Source organism: Rhinopithecus roxellana, chromosome 17, assembly GCF_007565055.1.
Source record: "Rhinopithecus roxellana isolate Shanxi Qingling chromosome 17, ASM756505v1, whole genome shotgun sequence".
In the NCBI taxonomy this organism is placed as follows: domain Eukaryota; kingdom Metazoa; phylum Chordata; class Mammalia; order Primates; family Cercopithecidae; genus Rhinopithecus; species Rhinopithecus roxellana.
The window spans coordinates 100,251,748-100,261,229 of record NC_044565.1 but is presented as its reverse complement, the minus strand read 5'-3'; positions in this window follow the sequence as shown (position 1 = coordinate 100,261,229).

Here is a 9,482-nt window from a genome sequence, read left to right as displayed (position 1 = left end):
GTTTCCCTTGGAGAGTTTCTATAATGGTTTTGTTAGGATGGCAAAACCAGGTATCCAAAGGTGAAAGTATCCAACCATGCCCAGGAAGGAAAGGAGTTGTTTTTTTGAAGGGGTTGGGGTTTGAGAGATCAGCCGGTCATGATTGGCAGGGAGAGCATGTGTGTTTTCATGAAGAATTATGCTGAGGTAAGTAACAGATGGAGAAGAAATTTGAGCTTTGGAGGGGGATACCTGATGTCCCTTGGAGAATAAATGTTGAAGGAGCAGGAGGGTGTCTTGTTGAGAAGATTCAAAGGAGGGGCTACAAAGTAGAAGGTCATCAATATATTGAATAAGGTGAGAAGCAGAGGGGTGAAAAGAAAGTAAATCATGAGAAAGAGCTTGGTTGAAGTAATGAGGACTGTCCCTGAAGGCTTGTGGCAGTACAGCCCAGTAAGCTGCTGGGACTGATGGGTGTCAGGGTCAGTCCAGGTAAAAGCAAAGAGAGGCTGGGATGAGGGGTGCAGGGGAATAGTGAAAAAAGCATCTTTAAGATCAAGAACGGAATAGTGAGTTGTGGAGAAAGGTATTGAGGAAAGAGTGTATGGGTTGGGCACCACAAGGTGGATAGGCAAAATAATTTGGTTGATAAGATTCAGATCCTGAACTAACCTGTAAGACTTGTCTGGTTTTTGGACAGGTAAAATGGGGGAATTGTAAGGAAAGTTTATAGGCTTTAGAAGTCCATGCTGTAGCAGGCGAATGATAACAGGCTTCAGTCCCCTTAAAGCCTGTTCTGGGATGAGATACTGGCATTAAGCAGGGTAAGAGTGATTAGGTTTTGATGGGATAATGGGCGTGTGATTGGTTGCCAGGGAGGGAGTAGAGGTGTCCCATACTTGTGGGTTAAGCTAGGGGGATACAAGAGGAAGATGCAAAGGAGGCTTTGGGTTGGGGAGAAGGGTGGCAATGAGATGTGGCTGTAGTCCAGGGATAGTCAGGGTAGCGGATAATTTTGTTAAAACGTCTCGACCTAATAAGGGAACTGGGCAGGTGGGAATAACTAAAAAGGAGTACGTGGCCGGGCGCGGTGGCTCAAGCCTGTAATCCCAGCACTTTGGGAGGCCGAGACGGGTGGATCACGAGGTCAGGAGATGGAGACCATCCTGGCTAACATGGTGAAACCCCGTCTCTACTAAAAATACAAAAATTAGCCAGGCATAGTGGCCTATGCCTGTAATCCCAGCTACTTCGGAGGCTGAGGCAGGAGAATGGCGTAAACCCAGGAGGCGGAGCTTGCAGTGAGCTGAGGTCCGGCCACTGCACTCCAGCCTGGGTGACAGAGCGAGACTCCGTCTCAAAAAAAAAAAAAAAAAAAAAAAAAAAAAAAAAAAAAAAAAAAGGAGTACGTAAAAGAATGTTGTCCAAGTTGGCACCAAAGTTTGGGAGTTTTAAGAGGTTTTGAAGCCTGGCTGTCAATACCCACAACAGTTATGGGGGCAGGGGAAACAGGCCCTTGAAAAGAAGGTAGTGTGGAGTGGGTAGCCCCCATATCAACTACAAAGGGGATGGACTATAGTAGAGCTAAAAAATGTGCTGTCACTTCCATTATAAGAAATCTTGTAAGGATTCATATCTAAAAGTGTATATTATAATACTGTACAGTTAAGAGTTCAGCCAAGTGTGGTGGCTCATGCCTGTAATCCCGGCACTTTGGGAGGCTGAGGCAGGTAGATCACGAGGTCAGGAGTTCGAGACCAGCTTGACCAACATGGTGAAACCCTGTCGCTACTAAAAAATACAAAAATTAGCCAGGCGTGGTAGCGCAAGCCTGTAATCCCAACTACTCGGGAGGCTGAGGCAGGAGAATCGCTTGAACCCAGGAGGTGGAGGTTGCAGTGAGCCAAGATCACACCACTGCACTCCAGCCTAGGTAACAGTGAGACTGTCTCAAAAAAGAAAAAAAAAGAAAAAAAGAGTTCAGAACAAGTGGTAATGTTTTCTCTTAAGTGAACTCATTTTGTGCCTTTACTCATTCAAACACACATACATTTTACATAGAGTTAATTTCTTTATAAAATGCTAATCTTCAGCCCATACCAAAAAAATAAAAAAGAGGGGAGCCTCTTTGCACTACTACTGTCAATCAATTTTAAATCAGTTGGATTTTTAAGCATTTTTAAAAAGCTGACATTAAAGTAAATCTGAAAAACAAAAGTTTAACAAACTGGCCAAGATACTAATTTTTATGTATAATCACAATTTTTTTACTCACCTTTATTGACTAAAAATAATTATGCTACATGTTGTCCTGCATCAGAAGAATTATTTCTTCTTGCCAGTGTTTTGGGATTTGAAGATAATGGCTCACTCAAAGAACCTATTATTTTCTCTACTGAGGAACCCAATTTAGAACTTGCACTGATATTTTTATTACTGCCTTTATATGAATCTATAGGTATCTAAATGTTAAGGCAGTGTATGATCTTTTTTCAAATTAAAGTTGTGAAAGTTTCAATATATTGCCTTAAATTAGTTGCCTGTTCTTTCTAGGATTCAAATATTGTGGCATTTAAAAAAGAAAACATTCACTTTTGAAACTTAGACTTCAGATCAAAAAGGACTGAAGCCCCACTATCATAATCCATAAATTTATTTCCATGTTGTTTGACTAGCAGTGCATATATGAATGAATATGGTAATTAGTGTCATCTATAAGAACCAAATACTTTAATTATATTAAGGTAGCGAATAAAGATGTATAATATTTTTATTAATAGCCTGCATATATTCAGTGGATTGAATGTGACTTCATAACTGTACTATGATTGTATTAAAATATTTCTGGAATAAAATAAAAAAGGGGGACAGACTTACCCTCCACTGTGAGAGTTACCCGAAGCTCAGCATCTGTGATGGTCCAGGGGGCCTCCGAGGTGATTGGGTAGTGTCAGTCTTCAGCCACTAAGCTAAGCAGATCTGGGAGGGAGTCAGTCAGAGAGCCTTGGGCCAGAGCTGTAGGGGCTCTGGGAGTGGCTGCCAGGCAAGTTGGACAGTCTAATTTCCAGTGGGGTCCCGCACAGATGGGACACGGCTTAGGAGGAATCCTGGGCTGTGGGCAATCCTTGGCCCAGTGACCAGATTTCTGGCACTTGAAGCAAGATCCTGGGGGAGGAGTCCCTGGAGGAATGCCTGGCTGCTGCGGTTTAGGCATTTTGAAGTTCTTGTGTGCTGGAGATGTGGCTGGGTTTCCCTCACAGCGGGGGCAAGTAATTGCAACTCAGAAATACGTTGCCGCTTGGCTGCCTCTTCTCTATCATTGTACACCTTGAAGGCGAGGTTAATTAGGTCCTGTTGTGGGGTTTGGGGGCTGGAGTCTAACTTTTGGAGTTTCTTTCTAATGTCAGGAGTGGATTGAGTGATAAAATGCATATTGAGAATAAGATGGCCTTCTGGCCCTTCTGGGTTCAAGGCTGTAAAGCATCTCAAGGTAGCTGCTAAACAAGTCAGGAACTGGGCTGGGTTTTCATCCTTTCCTTGGGTAGTTTCTTTAAGTTAGTCATAATTAACAGATTTGTATGCTACCTTTTTAAGCCCTTCAACTAGGCAAGAAATCATGTAATCTCACCTAGCTATACCTGGGGAATCTGGCTGATAGTTCCATTGGGGTTCTTCTCGGGCAACTGCTCTAATGCCTTCCTGGAGGCCTGGCTCATAAAGCCAACAGTTGTCAGTGTGAGACTGGGCTAGAGAAAGAACTCTTTCCTGTTCATCTGGGGAGAGAGTAGAAGTTAGGATGACATTTAAGTCACTCCAGGTTAAATTGTAGGAAAGAGTTAGATATTGGAATTCCTGTGTATATTTAATGGGGTCTGATGAGAAAGAGCCTAAATGCTGGCTGATTTCAGAAAGGTCTGATAGAGATAAAGGCACATATACCATGACTGTGCCTTCAGCTCCAGCCACCTCTCTAAGAGGAAATTGTTGGACAGGTTGGGGAGAGCTAGTCATGGAACAAAATTGTAAGCCAGGCCGGGTGTGGGGAGGAGAGGTGATAGAAGGGTTGTAGGGTGGGGGAGCAGAGGCTGAAGAAGAGTTGGAGCCTGATTCAGCCTGGCAGGGAGCAACCTGAGGAGGAGCAGTCTGGGGAGGAGGGGAGAGGTCAGATGGGTTGGTAGAAAAGGAAGATTCAAAAGACTCAGTGATGCTTGGGGTTGGCACTGAAGGGACAGGCGGGAGGGAAAGAAGGAGGATTTGGGATGAGTCGCATTGGAAACAGAGACTAGGGAGGGAACAAAGTGTGAAAAATGCCTGGATGTAAGGCACCTCAGGCCACTTGTCCATTTTTCAACAAAAATTATCTAGGTCTTGTAGGATGGAGAAATAGAAAGTGCCATTTTCTGGCCATTTAGAGCCATTATCAAGTTTGTATTGGGGCCAGGCAGTATTGCAGAAGAAAATAAGATGCTTAAGTTTTAGGTGAGGTGAGAGTTGAAGAGGTTTTAGGTTCTTGAGAACACAGGCTAAGGAAGAAGAAGGAGGAATGGAGGGTGGAAGTTTGCCCATAGTGAAAGAGGCAAGCCCAGAGAAAAGAGAGGGTAGAGACACAGAGGGGATGGTGGTACTTGCCACCCAGGGGAGGTGGTGCTTGCCACCTCTTCACTTGCCAAGGCGAAGGATCAAGGCAGGCGTCCCCGTGGTGATCAGACACCTCTGAAATGTGGGTGAATAATCAGGCAGGCATCCCTGCATTGACTAAACACCAAGGTAAGACTGTCTTCCTGAGTCCATGACCAGTGCCAGAATTTTGGGTTCATGGATAAAATGCGTCTCCTCTGTCTCTACCAGAAAAAGAAAGGAACTGAAATTAAGGAAGAAAGAGATTGAAGGGTGGAGGGATAGCAAGAGAGGTTAGAGAAGAGAGTGAAAAAACTGCTTACCCGATTTGAAATTGGTGAGATGTTCCTCGGGCTGGCTGATCTGAGGACCCGAGGTCATAGGTGGATCACCTCACGGAGTGAGAGCGAGGACAGGGGACCGGTCTCCCAAAGGAATCCTCCTGTCCTGGGTCTTTGGCACCAAATGTCACACGCGTCCGTGTGAGGAAACCACCAAATAGGCTTTGTGTGACCAATAAAGCTTTCTAATCACCTGGGTGCAGGCGGGCTGAGTCCGAAAAGAAAGTCAGCAAAAGGTGGTGAGATTATCATTAGTTCTTAAATGTTCGGGATGGGTGGTGGAATTGGGAGCAATGTTTTGCCAGCAGGGGGTGGATCTCACAAAGTATATTCTTAAGGACCAGGAGAATATTACGAAGTACCTTCTTAAGGGTGGGAGAATATCACAAAGTACATTATTGCAAGGGTAGGGGAGGACATTACAAAGTACCTTCTCAAGGGTGGGGAGGGTGTATTGTCAAAAAGTCAATTGATCAGTTAGGGTGGGACAGGAACAAATCACAATGGCGGAATGTCATCAGTTAAGGCAGGAACTGGCTATTTTCACTCCTTTCGTGGATCTTCAGTTGCTTCAGGCCATCTGGATGTATACGTGCAGGTCACAGGGGATATGATGACTTAGCTTGGGCTCGGAGGCCTGACACTGTTCAATCAGTCTTAGAAATTCCTCTCAAATAGATGTTTCCTGCTTCCTGAGCCCACTGCCTCTGCAACAGTGGGAGGCCTAGCCTTTTCAAACCTGGACTGTTGCATCCTCCTATTCCTCCACTTGACAGTCTTCCCTCTGAACTCACCCTTCATGGCTGGTTTCCTTCCTAAAACCAACACTGACCTTTGCCTGGCTCCCCAGAGCCAGAGGCAATCCCAGTCTCATTTAAGGAGCCCTCAAGGCTCTGCTTTTCTGACCTAACTTACCTGTTGCCTTATCTCCTTTCTCCCCAAAATCTTCCTACCTTCCCTGTACATCTGATGCTTTAGCCCCAAGGACCATCTCAGCCTTCCCGAAACAACACACTATCTCTGCCATTCTCTATTCCTAGAATCCCCTTCCCTCTTTTTACTGCAAAACTGTAACCATAATAGGTTTGTTGTCTGATGTGTGCAGCAAGGCAATACACCAAGATACTGGGCTGCAGCGGAGACAAGAGATTTAATTGTAGAGTTGCCCAGAAAAGAGATGAGAGGGAACCTCAAATACATCTCCCTGAGGAGTTTGGGGCTAGAGTTTTTAAGGTTTTTGGAGTGGGCCAAAGTGTGGAGACCATTGGTTGGTCAAATAGTACACGGCAAAGTCATGGGATAGGGAGATGAAGAAACTGTATTCTCATGCTAATTCCATTTATTTGTGGGAGTCTTCAAACTGGCTGGCATCAGCTATTTTGCTGGAATTTGGGATCTGAAAAACATCTTAAGCGATCTTTAAAAAAAGCCTTATGATTCAAATATCAGAAATCCTCTTTATAGAAACAATGGGTATGCAAGTGGTCAGGTATCTTATGCTAGGAGACTTTTAGCAACAAAGAAGTAGGTCAAAGTGCAGCCTAATTATTGCTTAGTTGTAACAGTATTTCTGTCCTGAATTCTTGTTAACCCTGTGAGGATGGCTTCAACTCCTCTTCCTCTGTCAACATAGTGAAGGAAATGCCAGAACACCATTGGCTGTCCCGGGCAGGATAATTCTGCACCTGCAGGTCCTTTTCCCTGGCTGGACTGAACCTCTTGAGGGCAGATAGTCACATAGTACCTGGCCCATGGTGAGTGCCCGAGGGATGATGAAAGGAGAGGTCACATGTTATATGCTCCCATTTTTGTGAAATTTCCAGAGTAAACAAATACGTAGAGACAGAAAATAGATTAGTGGTTGCCAGGGGATAGGGGGAGGAGGGAACTGGAAGGTATGAGGTTTCTTTCTGGGGTAATGAAAATAGTCTGGAATTAGATAGTGGCGATGGTTGCCCAATATTGTGAATATACTAAAAGCAATGAAATTGTATACTGTAAAATGGTTACAATGGTGAATTCTGTGGTAGATTAATTTTATCTGAATATTTTTATTTTTAAAATGTTGAATACAATTTATAGGAGGCCATTGATTGAGACTGAGCTCCTGCACTAGGCCCCTGTAGACCAAGCCAAAATGGAATCACTTGTGCTAAAGTCCCACATCACCAAACTGAAACTAAATTGTTTATCTTGCAAGGAATCAGAAGAGAGAGAGAGATAATAAGCCAATCCCCAAACAAGCCAGTGTTAGCCCTCATGATAAGGAAGTCCCCTCTTCTTTAACCCCGAGGAAAGGAACCTAAAGTAACTTGATGCTAACCAATCCACTTTTTGTTCCCAGTTTCTGATTTTCTCAGTCTTTTCTGCCTATAAAACCAACCTCCTCTGCTCAGTTCATTGTAAGAATTTTCTGAATTTTTAGAGGAGATGTCACCCCAATTCATGAATTATAAACAAAAGCCAATTCAATCATTTAACTAAATTTGTTGTCATTTTGAATTTTGTCTTTTGACAGAAATGATGAAAAGGTGAAGGAATAATAAAATACTTTTTCTTATTTTCTAATTTGCTTTTATGCCAGACCCTTTTTGTCATTCTTCAGCTACTCCCCCATATGCAACCATTATAATCTAAATGAAAGAGTTTACTCAATCACAGACCACATCTGAATTGTAATCAAACACCAATTAGCAGTCTTGTATTGATGGTGTCTGTTACTTTTGCTGTTTGTCCTTTTCCTGCTGAAGTAGAAACTCTGCAGGGAGAGAAGCTGTCTAGACCTGGTGGATGTCATCTCTAATACATCCATCTGTCCACCTTGCTAGAGACCAAACTTGGACTAATCCCTGCAAAAGAGAAACCAGCAAGGAGAAAAGGCATCATTAGGAATGTAGTTTGACTGTGTGACAAAAGTAACTCTTCAAAGCTTTAGACAAACACACACACAAGTTCATTTATTCATCATGAAGACCGGTGCGGGGCAGGGGGGATACCTTTTGATGGAGAAAAAAAGCTTCTGACCTGCCCTCACTAGTGAGTGGGCTGAGGGGGTGAGCTGGGCTCTTCTAACCTGTTGGTTATTTCTGCTGCATAAGGAGAGAGAATGTGTTGGGCTTTCTCTGCGTGAGGCTAGTACCTGTTACTCTCATTATTTCCTGAGTAGAGCCCAGTCTGCCTGGAACATTGGAAAACAATAGGACATACAAGCATCGAAGGCCCCACTGTGGCCACTTTAGGAGAAAATGGCAAAGACAAGTCCCAATTAATGAAGTCACCTATGACAACTCCACTTCAGACAATTAACTCAAGTTCCCATCGTCAACCCCCAGAGAACTCAGGCACATCGTTAAGTGTAAATTAATGTGACTCCTCCACCCCAAGGTGTCCTAAACATGCTTGTGACCAGAGAATTTTCAGCTGATAAACTTAAGATATGATAGAAAAAAAAATGGAGTTGGGGAACCAGTTACTCTATGAAAACTTTCGTAAGTAGTTTCCCTTGGATTAATAAGAAAATCTCCACTCATGTTACACAAAGATAATTTCAGCCCCATTATAGACACATGATGTTATTATTTGTGGTAAGCTAACATTTTCATAGCACATGCGATGTTGCCAGTGACAGAGCAGGAGCATTGCCATCTTGGACAAGCACTGCCATTTTAAACTTCCCCTTGATCAAAAACTGCCTAAATCCAACCCAAAGGGCATCAGCCTAATGGTTAATGTCAGTATGACCATAAACCACAACTGACATCTCTGACCAGAAACATTCCAACCCTAAGAGAAACCCCTATCCAACCAAAGACATGCCAGGCCCAAGATAACCTCCGCTTTGACCGGAGAGATGTCAGCCCCAAGATAATCTCCCCTCCAACCAGAGACATTCCAACCCCACAATAAGCTTCTCCTCCACACAGAAACATTCCAAGCCTGTGATAAGCTCTCTCGCCCTGAACCCTTAAATACTCTTAGTCTGTCAGAGAGAGTGCTCCTGACCAAAATCAGCCAAAAGCCCCTCTCAGGTTTATTCTCCGAAATAAACCTATCTTTGACTGTTGAGCTGCTTTTTTGTGTTTCCTCTCTTCTTTCTTTAACTATTACAGCAAGCACTATTTTTTTTTTTTTTTTTGAGACGGAGTCTCGCTCTGTCGCCCGGGCTGGAGTGCAGTGGCTGGATCTCAGCTCACTGCAAGCTCCGCCTCCCGGGTTTACGCCATTCTCCTGCCTCAGCCTCCCGAGTAGCTGGAACTACAGGCGCCCGCCACCGCGCCTGGCTAGTTTTTTGTATTTTTTAGTAGAGACGGGGTTTCACCGTGTTAGCCAGGTTAGTCTCGATCTCCTGACTTCGTGATCCACCCATCTCGGCCTCCCAAAGTGCTGGGATTACAGGCTTGAGCCACCACGCCCGGCCTGCAAGCACTATTTTAAGTGCTGTTGATAGACTAACCCATTGAGTCTACACAGCAACCCTGTAAGTAGATTACTGTTACCCCTTTTTACATGTGAGGAAATCAAGGCACAGATAATTTGCCCAAGGTT